The sequence below is a fragment of the Lissotriton vulgaris genome, chromosome 9 (assembly GCF_964263255.1).
Source record: "Lissotriton vulgaris chromosome 9, aLisVul1.2, whole genome shotgun sequence".
NCBI classification, from domain to species: Eukaryota; Metazoa; Chordata; class Amphibia; order Caudata; family Salamandridae; genus Lissotriton; species Lissotriton vulgaris.
Genome location: NC_141697.1, coordinates 289,733,187 through 289,743,229, shown reverse-complemented (window position 1 = coordinate 289,743,229; position 10,043 = coordinate 289,733,187).

Here is a 10,043-nt window from a genome sequence, read left to right as displayed (position 1 = left end):
GGTTGATGGATAATCCATCGGGTCCTGGAGCTTTATTTCCCGCGCTTTGGGAGATTGCATCTTCCTCCTCCGTTATTGAGATGTTAATTACCATAGAGGGGTACGAAGTCTCAGTTGTTCGGTGTGGCGCAGCATAAATATTTGAAAAATAGTTCACCCACATATCCCCTGTTATATTAAAGTTTATGGGGGTGATGTTGGATCCTATTGAGCTCAGATTCTTTACCTCACCCTAGAACCCAGCAACATCTCCCAATGCAGCTGTACGCGCAAGGGATTCCCACTGATCTTTTAATAACTCTTCTGTTCATGTTTTTAGGGTGCATTTGTAGCTTGACCTCAGTCTCTTAACCAGAGACTGGTCCCGTGGTTCCGCCACGAGAGCGGCCCGTAGTTCACGGTTTGCTTTAGAACAGGAAGTGTCAAACCATCTGGGATTTTTATTGTTGTGGCCTGAGGGTGGTTTAGAAATTTCCTTTTCAATGGCCAAACATAACCCTGTAAAAGCCTCGATAATGTCGTGTTCAGGAATGTCGCTAGATAGACAGGTGGACACAAGCAAAGGGTTCATTTTAATGGCACGTGCTAGAACCCCCTTATTATCTATCCCCTTCCAGACTACCTTAAGGTTGTCTGATGACACCACCAAGTTTTTTGCCCCAATTTCTTTCCGGTTAGCCAATTTACTAATAGATTTAAAAGTGGACAGGATTGGGTTGTGGTCACTGTATACAGTGCTAACCACGTCGGCCTCTAATAAACAGTCCCCAAGCAAGGAGGATATAAATACATAGTCTATTGTGGTGGAACATTCACGCCCAACATAAGTGGCCAATGGTCCTTTGTCCGTGGGGATGTTTGCCTTCTCCCTAACATTGATTAAATCCTGTGTGGCTAAATGATCAAGCAGTTCTTTCCCTCTTTTGCAGGGCGGTGTTCTGGGATAAATGTGAGCGTTAAAATCCCCTCCTAAACAAATACCATCAAGTTTACCATACTTTTGACCATCCATAATTCCGTCAATAAAATCAAACAATCTTATAAAATTTGTATTTGGGTGTGATGTAAAGTCGTTGTTATAAAAATTTATTAAACATAGCTTTAACCTGCTAGTGTAAATTAATGCCTGGAAATTCATATTGTTGGTCTTCAAGGTTTCAATTTTGGTTCCTGCAACAATCTTTACCCAGATAGATAAACCCCCACTCGGTCGACCCACAACCGGGATAGGTACAATATGATTTTCACAACTGTAACCCTTGAGGAGCAGAGAACTAATACGCCATGTTTCCTGGAACTTTAGGATATCAAAATTACTGACCCAATCGGTCCAGTCCCTAGATTCCATTTTTGTCTTTAAACCAGCAATGTTCCAGCTCAAGATTGTTAATTTATCAGATGATATAGGGGTGGAGGTTGTGTGAACAGTTATCTTAGGGTCAGGTCGCGATACTACCCCAGTGTTAACACCACTTTAAAGGGATCAGTTATCAATGCTCCCAAAGGATTATTTATGTTCAGGTGATCACTATCTGCAGTATCCGAAAAGATGGCTGATGGTCAGCCTTGGCTCTCCAGCTCGGATAGTGCGCTGTACCTATTATACAGCAGGTAAGGTGTGGGGGCAGACCTAAATGGTCTCTGTGGGGGCCTGTAGAAGTATCCCAACGGTAATGGAGTTACAACAGTTGAGGGGCTGAAATGACTGTTGTTACTATTTAGGACAAATTTTACAGTTGAAGGGTGCCTAAAATTAATTACGATGCAGTCTCCATTGATGTTCTCGAAAGAGGGACCAACCCAACTCACTCTGCGTACTGTCAGGATTTCACTCAAAATTGTTGGCCCAACCCCTTTGTGCTTGGTCAGCCAATCAATACACTTGTTATTCAGCTGTACCCAGGACTCCCCCTGTCCCTCCTTAAGTGATGGTACACCTGCTAAAATTAAAACGTAAGGACAGGCATCGGAGGGTAAATAGAGAACTGGCCCTAATTGTTTAGAAGACCTTGTAGCTGCAGCTTGAGCTTTCTCTACACCAACTGGTTTCACTAGCTTCGTGGTGACTGGGCCAGAGCCGCCCTCTGTTGGACCCACAATCACGGTGGTGGGACAGGGTGGTCCAGCTGCTACGGGCAAAGTTGGCTGCAACAGTGTAACAGGTTGGGTGTTTCCAACAATAACATCCTTGGGTGCAGTGTTGGTTCCCAATGTACTATCAATAATATTGGGTCTGCCCTCCATAATACACTCCTTAACGGGAAACATCACTTACAACGCATTTATTACAACGCACTACCATTACAACGCAACCATTACAACGCAAACCATTACAACGCATTGCGCTGGGGGGCGCTCTAGGATAGGGAATATATTTAATTTACTATCCAACACCTTCCCTACTATCCACGGGGACTGGAGTTGGAATAGTAAATTAAATAAATCACTATCCAGCGCTTAAAAGCACTATGCGTTGTAGTGGTATGCGATGTAAAAACCGCGTTGTAACAGCAGGCGTTGTAATAGCCTGCGTTGTAACGACACCAATCCCTTATTAACAGCCTCCATATCTTTCAAGAGTCGTTCTCCCTTCAACTGGTCGAGACTAATCATCCCTTTCCTTTTTACATCTTCCTTTTTTACCAGGTTTTCCAGTCTATCTAGTCTTTTAAAAATTAAATTAAACTGTTTATCCATTTGACTTTTTACTTGTTTAAAAATTGTGTCAACAATAGTCTCAATAAAGTTCCCATTCCACTTGTCGTGAGTGACGCTCTCAGTTATGGGCTCAGTCTGTGTACAAGCCGAGTTTTGACCTTCTTTGGGGGGGACTATAGCAATGTTACCATCAACTAAGTGCAGAGACTCATTATCAGTTCCACCTCCAGATCATATTTTCCCTCTTGTCCACATGCTCTGAGGAGTAGGTTTACCCTTATTGCGTGGGGGTTGTTTCCTCTTGTTTAATGATTGTTTCAAGGGGCCTCTTTTCCTTTTCTCTCCAACGGTCTTATTACTCGGGGTCGAAGAAGGGGTAGCAGCAGGATCTTGCTGTGAGTCAATAATGATGGTCGAGCTACTGTCCCCAGATTGAGCTACAGGTACGTTAGCCAACGAAGTGGGTTTTATGATTGTCACCACAGGGAAAAGAGGCAAGGCATTGTTTGGAATAACCCGCTCGGGCTCTAGGTACGAGCTCGTAAGACCCATTGACATTCTCCTTTCAGTATTGGCAATTTCAGTAGTGGCCAAATTGAAGGCATTTTCCAGCATACTTTCAAAGGTGGGCGGGAGGACCTTAGGACCTTCAGAGGCCTGTGTAACAGTGCTAATATTTCGTTTCCCCATGATATATTTTGGGCTCACCTTACTGACAGCTGTAGTTTAGAGGGGAGGCCCGCCCGACCACTGTTGACCACGGAGGACCACAGAGGGCCCGCCCTTTGCCCGGGCTAAGCCCGGCGCTGCCCGCGCGCTCCCGCGACGCGGCCGCTGCCTGCTCCTTTTCAAGCACCTTCGGGCACGCTGGCAGGCGAAAGTGCTCGCCGAGCAGCCTGGGAGCTGTAGTTCCCCCCGCGGCGTCCTCAGATGTAATGGACAACTGCGGCAGGGGAGAACGACAGCGTGGGCTCCCCAGGGATGTCTGCTGGGCTGGCGGTGAGTAACGCTGCCCCTAAGGTCTGTTTGGCGCTTTGGAAATCTCTCCCCGCTCGGGGGCGCTAGAGGGCGCACAAGCGGAATGGCTGCTTAGTCTCGCAGCTCCCGCTCCTTGGGACACTATCCTCCTGTTATCCTCTGCCTAAGGGATCTAAAACGGCCTGAATTCCGGACGAGTTGCAGCAAGACGTCCATCCCTGCACTCGGTCCAAGTCTGGTGACCCTGGGAGACTCGGGCCGGAGCGGTGCCGAGTTGAAAACTTGCCGATCGTTGCTGCGGTGCGGTGGGGTGCGCGAGTCCGGCCTCGCAGGACTACTACAGGCTGGGGATTGCCACGAGGAGCTAGGCCTCTCCCCGAGACGACTGGCGGACCTCCTGGACGGACCTTCGCCGGCGGACCCGCGATCGGGGTGAGTGGCGGACCGCTCGGTGGTGCGGGGACCCCCTCGCCCCCCTCCCCTCCCTCGCTGCGCTCGCCTCTCCCGCTGGAGGAGCTGCTACTGCCCCTTGGCTGTCGGGGCACAGCCATCTCACTGCCTGCTCGACCCCCGGAGAGTGCTGGACCCGCCCGGTGGGAAAAGGCGCGGAGCAGTGCACTGCCCGGCGCGGGGGCTGACCCTTGGACCTGGGCTCTCGAGCTTGCTGCCACCCCTGTACTGTGCCTCGACCGGCCCTGGCCACCAGCATAGCGCTCACCATCGGGACTCTGTCCCCTCGCTGCCGGGAGACTGCACCTTCCACGTTGGGGAAGCTGGGACCCACCTCGCTCCCCATTCACCTGCCTGGCGTCCCTCCCACGTGCCTCCAACTGTACATTGCGAGGTGGCCTCGTTGTGGATATACCAGGTAGAACATCACACCTGCGTGGCACACCCCCGCTGGGGTCCAGCTGCCCTGCATCCCACACACGCCTAGAACTGTCGTGCTGCCACCCTACACAGCGACGCTAGTGTGCTGGACCCTACCACCATTTCCATTGGGACTTCGCTACCTCCCCTCCCAGCCACCAGGCCGCGTGGTGGCCTTTACGATCTCACCAGGTCCCTGAACTTCCACCACCTGGACCCTTATTGCACTTTTGGGGCGTTGCCCTGCCTCGCCCGCGCTGTGGCCCTACATCCTGGAGATAATATCCTAGCCAGATTACCTGTGGCGCTACTGCCCCTCGCGCTTTTGGAATTCCGCGCCCCGGCGCCATCATGGTGCGACCGGAGAACCGCCAGACTAAGCTCAGCTTTGACACTGCAAAAAAAGGCGCAAAATCGACGCAGCTGGACCCGGACCCTGGCACATCGTCCCCGAGGGCCACCATCCCCGCAGCTAAAGACACTGACCTGTCCGGCCTGATACAAGAGATGCGCCAGGGATTCGCCACTGTTGTAGAGAAGGTCGACGGGGTCACCGCGCGGCTGGACGCACTGGTGCACAAGGTGGACCGTCATGAGGAACGCCTTGCGGCTGCAGAGCAACGTATCTCTGATACCTCAGACGTTGCCACAACTCACACCACTCAACTGTCCAGAATGGACAACCTCCTCCGGATCATAGCAGCCAAAAATGAGGATTTGGAAGCCCGTAGCCGCCGAAACAACATACGGGTTACCAATGTTCCGGAATCCACAGATACGGGCAGAATGGAGCTGTACGTAGAGAAGCTCCTCAAGGGGGCCATCGGTGAGGACGCTTTCTCGCCCCAGTTTATCGTCGAGAGGGCACACCGCTCCTTGGCGCCTATGCCCAAACCTGGCCTTCCTCCGCGCCCCATCATTGCTCGGCTGCTAAACTACCGTGATCGGGACACTGCCCTCCGGGCAGCCCGATCCCAAAGATCGCTACAGTATAATGGAGTCACCTTCTCCATCTACCCAGATTTTACGCCAATGGTGCAGGAGGAGCGGCGCAAGTTCCTTCCGGTGAAGAAAAAACTACGTGAGGCTCAGATCGACTATGCACTTTTATACCCTGCAAAGCTGCGAATCACCCACCAGGGCAAGCAACGGTTCTTCACCAACCCACAGAAGGTAGAAGACTTTCTCAAATCGCTCCGGAGAGCACGTAGAGAAGACCGGGATGCGGAGGAGGAACGCGGCAACGCAGACTTACCCCCGGCGCCACGCGGAAACTGACTGTTGATCTTTGCTATGCTGCACACCCTGCCTATGTCGACTTGTTCTCACCCCGGACATTGATGCACGGACAAAAAGATACTGTATGGACAAGGACGCCGCATGGACTCTTCATCCCTATGGTAACGTAACCCAAGGACCACATTCCTGGCCCTAGTCTCCACCGAGGGTGGCACAGATACGGAGCTGGGGCCTAGGAGGTGGCTGTACGCACTCTATGTCTTACCCCTACTGGGAGATCCCCTTTGACTTGCTGGAGTTCCAGCTGTTCACGATGTTTGAGTTGGGGAAGGGGGGAGGGGGGCGGGGGGCTGGGTGGAAGTATTTGGCTGCTGGCATGATTGGGATGCTGGGGTGGGAGGTGGGGAGGGGTGTTCTTTTCTTTTTTTTCTCTTTGAGGCACTCATTTCTTAGACTGTACGCTTGGCTTAAACCTCGGTGTGGGCACCGATGCTATGGTGCGGAGGTGATATATCCGTGCTGCTTAGGCCGGTGCTGTTATAGTTCTTGTTGTGCTATCCATGGCCACTCCAGCAGCTAACACGCAATTAACTTGTTTATCCTGGAATGTAAGAGGGTTGAACAATGCCAGAAAGTGCCGTGATGTCATAGCCTATCTTGATAGAAGTCACGTACAAGTCGCTATGTTACAGGAAACGCATCTGTCACCACAGGGCGGGACGTCCTTCGCGAGTAGGTGGGCCGGAGAACGGGCTTTCTCCTCCTACTCCACCTATTCGAGGGGAGTCGCTATCCTCATTGCCCGCAGGGTACCCTTTCAAAAGTATGGAGACTTACTCGACAGGGAGGGCAGATATGCGCTACTATGGGGCAGGATAGGCCGGGACACTTTCACATTTGTAACCATGTACGCGCCTAATGTTGACACACCAGCCTTTTTCACTGCTCTCTGGGGCAAAATCCTCTCCATTGCATCACGACACATAGTCTGGGGAGGGGACTTCAATCTAGCGATGCAACCACTGTTGGATAGAGCGGATGGGGTCTGCACCTACAAGGCCAGAGCACGGGAGGCACTGGAGGGCATCGTTGAGGAGGGCGGACTGCTGGACGCCTGGCGACACCTGCACCCCCTGGGGCGGGAGGGCACGCACTTTACATCATATACCGGGACTTGGGCACGACTAGACTATTTCCTCATCACAAGAGATGTCGCTGTCGAATTGGTGGGGGTTCGCCATCTGCCGAGGACGTACTCTGATCACAGCCCTGTCTTGCTCCACTTTCGTACACCCGGCTGGGACAGCCCCCGGCCGCAATGGAGACTTCGCCCTGATGTCCTCCTTGATAACCTGTTTCGTACTGAACTAGGGGAAGAGATCGCAGATTTCTTCGCCAGGAATAAGGGATCAGTAGACTCAGTTGAGCACATATGGGAGGCATTCAAGGTCACAATCAGAGGGTATTGCATCTCCAAAGGCCATGGCGTGCTACGCACCATCCTTGCATCACTCAGCACACTGGAGAAAGAGCTGCGGGATCTGGAACTGCGAATGGTATCCGACCACAGCCCCGACTTACAGGCCAAATTTAGGGAGACACTGACACGATATGAGGAAGAGGCTGCGCGGGAAGCGAAGTTTAGGGGAAAACACTGGCAGGCCCGTAAATATTGCGAGGGGGACAGGCCCGGGAAGGCACTAGCTACGATTACACAATCACCACGAGCTCATAACACCATACTAGAACTCACCGACACCACTGGCACTGCTGTTAGGGACTCAGATGCGATCCTTGACACCTTTGTGGCACACAATCACTCACTCTACACCTCCACCGTAGGGCCCGACGTATCCTATGCCGACTACCTCAGCGATGTTGCGCTGTGTTGGCTTAGCGACGGCGATAGAGAGTTCCTCGCAGCTCCGTTCGAGCAAGACGAAATACGCGAGGCCATTATGTCCCTCAAGAATGGCAAAGCCCCTGGGCTCGACGGCATACCGGCCGAATTCTACAAGGCTTATATTGACATCATGTCCCCGGTACTCAGCGAGGTCTTCTCGGAATCCTTGGGAGATGGAGTACTCCCTTGCTCCATGCGCGAGGTGGTGATTACCTCCCTCCTTAAGCCCAATAAGGACCCCAAATCCTGTCATTCCTATCGCCCGCTCTCCCTCCTAAATTGCGACGTCAAAGTACTTGCTAAGGTCTTGGCCACCCGGCTGTCGCTGTTAATGACCAGACTCGTGCTGCCCGACCAATCGGGATTTGTGGCGGGTAGGTCTACCTCCCACAACCTCCGCACGCTCTTTTCCCTACTCCGCACGGTACACCCTGACACACCCGTGGCGGCCATTTTCCTGGACGCAACCAAGGCGTTCGATTCTGTCGAATGGCCGTACCTGTTTTCTGTGCTGGCTGCTATGGGATTTCCTAAACTATTTATATCCTGGGTCCACCTGCTATACACTCACCCTATGGCAAGGGTACTGATCAACGGTCATCTGTCACAGCCCATCACACTAACCAGGGGTACGAGACAGGGGTGCCCTCTCTCTCCCCTATTGTTCGCCATCGCTGTCGAACCTCTCGCCTGTAGGCTGCGTCAGCTACATCGTGGCGGCGCAGTGCAATGCCTACAGCGCCAGATTGATGTGTCGCTCTACGCGGATGACATCACGTTATATGTCAAACATCCTGAAACGTATCTCAATCCGTTGCTTAGGGAGTTTGTTCTGTATGGAGGAATGTCCGGAGTCCATATCAACTGGTCCAAGTCGCAACTTTTCCCCCTGACCGACGCGGTGACTGACTTCCCCCTTGATTACCCACTAGAGTGGTGTCGGTCCGATCTCCGCTACCTTGGGGTCTACATTTCCAGAGACGAGACGCTGCGATCCAACTACGTTGTAGCGATAACCAAACTTGTTGCTTCAGTGGACCGCTGGATCGCCCTGCCACTCTCCATGGCCGGGAGGGCGTCGCTCATAAAAATGGTGATACTCCCTCGCTTCCTTTATCTCTTTATCAATATACCGTACTTCCCTGGCGCTAATTTCTTCCGAACCCTGCGGTCGGAGCTGCGACGGCTCTTCTGGGGAGGCAAGAACACCCGACTCAAGTGGTGAACCATTACCCTCCCCTATGAGAAGGGAGGATTCGATGTCCCTCACTTCGAGGCCTACTATCAGTGTGCGCAGGCGCATTTCGCTTACCACTGGATGGCCCCTACTCCCTTTATGCCGCATGTAGCGGTGGAGGACTGGATAGTACATCCCCTCCCGCTTAATGGTTTACTTCACTGTCCTGAATCTGTCATTACTACACCGAATACGTCGGTCTCATGCACATTAGATGCATGGCGCCGCATTGCCAAGAAATTGGTTTGTAAATTTCTCTACTCGCCCAAGCTACCGCTCACGCATCACCCCGATCTTACCCTTTTGGGGGAACTGGGCTTTCGCAAACTCTGTGCAAAGCTGCGAGTTTCTTGCTGGGGGGACCTATTCTCCAATGGCACCTTCAAGTCAGCTGACCTGTTCTTTGCTGCACAAGACCGCACTCCTCTTGACCTCTTCTTCTATGTGCGACTACGGGCGGGGATGAGAGACATCCTGCCAGACTTTCCCAGCGAGCCCGATACCCTACCACCGCTACACTTTTTATTAAGCTCACAGGATGGGGCCCACCTGGTCTCCGGCCTTTATCGTCAACTCAGGGGAGTTGTTCCGGTGCCCGAGTCCAATGCGCGGCTGCGCTGGTCTGCCGAACTCGGTCTCGACATATCAGATGAGCAGTGGGATCGCTGCTGCGCACTCACCTCCGGCATTTCTGCAAGCAGCAGATTAAAGATCATTCATTATAAATACTTGCAGCGAGTATACTACACGCCGGCGAGGAAGCGGCGCTTCGGCCTGACAGATGATGACCGCTGTGAACGCTGCCATGTCGCTGGAGCCGACTATCTCCACTTGGCGTGGGCATGCCCCCAGGTGGCGGACTTCTGGCACCAGGTGCTGGATGCTCTTGCGGAGATGGTGGAAGAACCAATGCCTTCCGACCCAATGGTGGCCCTGCTCGGGGACACTGTACGTTTTCCTAGATCTTGCCGGAAATTTGTTGACACTGCGCTCCTGCTGGCCAAGAGACGCGTGGCGTGCCGATGGGGACGGGGCAGGGCGCCCAAATTTAAGGACTGGCTGGGCGATTTAACATACTGCCAGGATCAGCATACGACATTTGCTGAACTGCTGCCCATTTCGAGTCGTCCCGGCGACATCTGGGGCCCACTGATGCGA